Raw genomic sequence first — 6000 nt, forward strand, 5'->3', positions numbered from 1 at the left:
CGAGATTCTGAGTAAAGCAAAGAATTAAAAGGCTTTACATTGAAATAGTTGAAAATGTTATTATGTTTAAAAAAATATGTCCCTTATTCGAACTGACGAATGAAAAGATAGTAATGGCCAAATATTTTAGTATTATAATTTATAATTAGTTTTATGGTTCTTGTGTTTGGTATTTGGTTGGATCTATTATGCAATGTGGGCAGTAGTTAATTTTCTAATCAAAACTGTTTACTTTACGTATATTGTTTGATTAATTTATGCTATTATTTTTATTTGATCGTGGACTGCATAATTATTGTAAAAAGTTGTACCTATAGGAAAGTAACAATATTACGTTTTATTAATTATTACTTATATGTCTCAATGACTCGATAATATATTTAATGTATATATTACGTGTGGGTGTCAGCTTTCGGTTTAGTGCGTCATCGTTGACGGAAACCGAAGAACTAACTTCTACAATATAAATAAGTAAATAATTAACTAGTCTTACCTACGCTTGTCGCTGGGATTATCGATAATATCATTCTCCCAGCATAATATATCAATATCTTACCAATGTACAGATATGAGTTATTTAGCTTGGCGAATATTTAGCATAGGTGGTATCGAGGGGTACTTTTACCATCCCAAAAATGTTTTTGGGTTGAGAAACGTATCGTTTTGCTACCAAAAATATATATTCAATATAAATTATTATTCAAGAAAATGATTCGTTTTAATTGTTGTAACTTACAGTATGAAGTAAAATAATATCATCGTCAAAATAATATTTGTTTGTTAAAACAATTAAAACGTTTAAGTACCTACTATGTTCTAATAATATTATAACAGAGTTCAGTTAAAATTATAAAATATATAGGTAGGTACTAAATATACACAAAATATATTTATGTCATAAAAAATAGTTGAGTATACAAATTTGTCCACGGTTAAAAAATAAACAGAAGGCAATTTTATACCCTGGATTTCTGACTCTAGTCACGCCGATGATACCAAGGATAATAGGTCCATGATAATGGATTTGGAAGTAACCGAACTAAGGTGATTTGAAAATTGTAGTAATTAATATTAATCGATCAACAATTACAATTTGTAAAAATAGTCAAAATATGGGTGACCTAAAACACAGGCATCGTGTTACGCTATGCTTAAGTCCATACATTTATTAAATTCTATTTTTTTATGATTTAGGTAATCACTGAAAATCGGCGGAAAAAAACACCTGATATTATTTCACCAATGTTTTATTTTCATTTCACAAATCTGGGTATGCACATTAGGTAGGTACACGCACATTTTAGGTATAATGCAAAATACAGATAGGTACTCACAATAAGTAAAATAATAATTATTGTAAATATAGCTAATATACCTAATAGTGGGTAATTAGGTGTTGTTTTTTTTCGGATGCGACGAGTGACGACTTATTCCATCACAACGAATGAACAATGTATAAAATCATCTTTCAATTAAAAAATGAATCAATAAAATGTCATGTCTTAAATCGAGTCGTGGCCTGGTGTGATGCGGTGGTGGTCTTCGGCCACAAAACGGGTTCTGAGTGCCAGCACCGGCCGGTGTAACTCATTCCCGGATGGGTGACCACCTGGGTTTTTAGTGACAAATCCTCGCAACTTCATATTATACACATGTTCTAACCAACCGTACCCTCCCCCGCAGTAATAAACCTACTAAAATAACCCAAGCTAACGACATCAGATGTTGAAGCCATAACTTAATTAAAATAAAAAAATAAAATAAATCGAGTTTCCAGTCTCCGTATTGTATAACATAATAATATACGACGACGTCTCGGACGGTTGACTGCAGAGTGCAGAGCCTTTTTATTTTACGCGTAGTATATTATGCATTGTACGTTCCTACCTACTACCCATTTTGTCCTCGGTGCATTCGTTTAAGTAAACATATACCAAAGTATCGCCTGACGAATGTGTTGTAATCCGAGGAGTAAGCTTTGTTTCGACTGTTTGGCACGTTTTCGCGGAGAAAAAAGTTTATATTATTACAGTTCACGAACGGTCAATTTGAATGTTATATATTGTGCTCGACGATTGCGGTACACAAAGTCTTTATGTATACATTTTTTTCTTCGGATCGAACTCTGCTTTGATAATAACACTGCAGCTTGTTTATATACCTAATAACTGATATTCAAACACAGAGAGAGGAAAACTAATAATAATATAAAAATATAATGGTACGGAGCATTTTTTTTATTTAACCATAAAACTGTGTTTTGTAAACGAGCATAGTGATGGTTGAGGAGGGGGTCGCTATATATTATATACAATGGGTGTATGCATAAAGGACGGGACTTGAGTACCTATTCCTTCTAGAACGTCAAGGGTCTCGAGTTTTTTGCGATAAAGAACGATGAGGCATGACGGATGTGACGTCTTAGCAGAGTTGGTTATGAATCGACTTTTACGAGTGTCGTTGAAATGACGTGGACGAGTATGCGCGGTTTCGCGAGACCCAACTGTGGCGAGTGTCGGAGTGTGACGGTTTTGGAATATTTTTCTCATCGATATCGCTGCGGGTTCGAATCGTCACAGGCGTAAAAAACGCATATTTCAATATATTTATTATTGTGTAACTACGATAATTATTATATGTTGCGTAAGTAGTTACACAATAATACAACACAAGTCGAAAATATGCTTTTTGGCCGCGGGTCGTCGGCCGTTCACCTCCTGCCGCACATAGCCTTTAAATATTACCTAGGTAGGTACTACCTATACGCGTTTATCATAATTTAAAATACTTATATTATACGTAATAGTATAGTATACGAAATGTATACTTCTGCGACCCACGTTGTTATTTACCGACCTTACCTACCCGTTGTTGTGTCGGAAAATTTAACGATTTAGCGTTACGGCGTAGCTATCATCTATGTACATATTATGTATTCCGTGTGTTCGCGTATATCCCTTGTAATAATTTATATTATGCACCGTAAACAGAATGTTTACGTTTCAATGGTACTACGTTAGTATATATTATGTATAGGTAAACAATGCAAGTCGCTATGCAGTCTACCATTGTTAGTGCAACTATTTCATGCAGATTTCCGAGTGATAAAAAAAAATCGTAGTTGCTAATTCTAAAATATGACGTACACTTTTATGAATTTCCAAAGACGCGATGATCTAAAGCATATTATACTATACAAAAAATGTTGGGTTAAAAAATATAGGTTGGTGTACAAATTGACAACACCAGTCACGTGCGATATCATAATAGTAGCGAATAGCTTCGACAAAAATACAAAATAGTTAAAAACTGCAGAATTCAATATTAATTGAGATATGTGATATGTCATTGATTTAAAATAAAACAAATACATTTAGTCGCGTAGTAATACCTAATACACATAGTTTGATAGTAATCAACATTTAAAGGTTCCTTAACGCGCAGACCAGTGGTTTCCAACCTTTTTTTAAGCACGGAACACTGTACTCTTTACATTATTTTCAGGGCACATGTCTCAGCCACAAACAACGTCTCTTTTCTCCATTTTTTTTTTTTTAGATCATTATTACATTTTTCACAGAAAATTAGATAAACAAAATTGTACTTTATTATACATTAATATTTTTATTAAGTATAATTATTGTGAAAAAACTTCCAAAAGCTCGTGGTACACCGAGCACCTAAAGAATTTGATGTACACCAGTGTGGAAATCGGTTAAAAACCACTGGCGTAGACTATGCATGATATTATATTATAGAGTACCTAGGTAAAGCATTATAATAAATTATAGATGGACTGATTATATTTTTAACATAATATAATATAGCCATAGAATATTATCGAGACTGTATCGTTGTGACATCTTTTTTTTAACAAGGATAATTCACAATACCTATTCGTTAATTTTGTTTTGTTTATATTTTGAACCTATTCGTGGCGGTTAAATTGAACAAAAAAATAATAGTTGCGTGCAATCAAAATCAATACATTTGGTCGAGCATTTCTCACGAGAGTTGTAACGGGGGTCGAGCATGATTGCGTTTGATTATACAAATTATTGTAGTTACATAGGCCGCGTGTGTCCGCAATTTTACCATACAAATTACATACTGTCGAACAATAATTGTAATCAAATTAACCTCTGTACATGTCATACCTTTTTAGAGGACGAGTTTGAAACATTATAGAAAACGTCATGCCGTAAGTTCGAATTCGGAATGAGTTTTCCGTTTGAATACTATACACTAAACTTAAACGCTAATGAAGATGACTGACCTGCAATTTTCGCAAGATAATGGATTTGAAATTCCGTAGGTACCTCCATCTGTGGCATAATAGTACCATCAGAACATAGTTTATGATACATGGACGCGTGGAGAGGAGGGAATGGTCAGAATAATATTACAGCATGACCTAAATAATATACAGGATGATATCAGGATGATTCACCGAGCATGGTCGACACCATTTTTCTCTTTGATGACGGATTAATTCAAATTCTGGTTTTTGGAATTTTAAAGTATAAGCATCACTAAGATAATATTTTGAATTTTTGATTATTCAATTTTTATTTATACCATTTAAAAAATGTCTCGATGCGGTACAAATTTCTTTTTTTTCAAATTAGAATCAACCTTTTGGACAGATGATTTATTGGAAAATCTCGTTGTATCTTAATCAAAATTCAAACGAGTAGTTTCTGTGCTATTAAAATATATCACTTACAATAATTATTGTCCTTAATATAATCGTTTTAAAAAAAGTATTAAATAAATATAGGTAATATTGGGATTTAGCATTTATTATACTCAGTCATTTTTTAGCGATCATAAAATGTTGATGGATTAATATTTCTATACTTATCAAATCATCATGTCCCCCGTATTTTACAAATATATTATATTATTCTCATTCCTCAATACACAAAACTAAATAACTCAATAACTACTCGTTAAAATTTCGATTTCCATACATAATAATAATATGTCATATCATATAATATATTTACTATATTATGATACATCAACATTTTCAAAAAGTGCAATCGATTGCCAATTTAAAAAAATGGGTTATTTTCTTTTGAAAAAACAAGTTGGTATCTAAAGCGACAGGCCTTAAAATTTAAATGGTATGGAAAATTCAAAGTATTAGAAAATATGGCCTGCGTGGTAAGTGTACTTAAAAATTCCAAATATCAGAATTTGAATAAATTCATTTTTAATGGAAACATATGTTGGTAAGCATACTCGATGAATCACTCTGTATATTATATAGTGTATATAATATCGCATAATAAAACTGCAGCCAGCTGGAATCCATGAAACACAGATCGTTTTTTTAAGGCAATAATACATATAATTTATTTATTTATTCATATATAATTTTGTAAGTGTATGTGTAGTTATTATATTGTAGTCTGTGTAAAAAATCCAACCAAAACGGCGTTGACGATTTGCGTAAAAAAAAAATAACAACACACGGGTCCCTAAAAAAAAATATAAACAAATTGCAAATAACCTTAGTGAATATTCATCATTGCCTATTGGTCGTAATGGTTTTACCATTATACATATTATTTATTAATTTTTACCATCTCTTCATATTATTTAGGTATAATAATATAATATATGATATTGTAGACTTACGTCTTTTGCGTGGAATAAAAATATTAGGATCGCGTGCGATGTACACTGATGATGCAGTAATATAATAATATTATATAATGTTCTAGACTGCAAGGTATTATTTAAATTACGCGATGGCACGTGGGTCGGTGGTGTGGGGTTTCCGGGGGAGGAGGGGGGGGGGGGGGTAATGCCATCGTTGCAGGAACACAATAACGCCCGAGGTCCGTTACACCAACTATACTACAGTCTAAGGTCAAAAACGTCGACTTACAAATTAATAACCTACGCGTTTTGGAGGGTCAAGGTTTGGTCGGGCCGCGAGAGTGCAGGTACGCGGTCGAAAGTTTTTTCTCCGATACCGAATACCTATAT

The sequence above is a fragment of the Metopolophium dirhodum genome, chromosome 5, assembly GCF_019925205.1.
Source record: "Metopolophium dirhodum isolate CAU chromosome 5, ASM1992520v1, whole genome shotgun sequence".
Classification (NCBI taxonomy): domain Eukaryota; kingdom Metazoa; phylum Arthropoda; class Insecta; order Hemiptera; family Aphididae; genus Metopolophium; species Metopolophium dirhodum.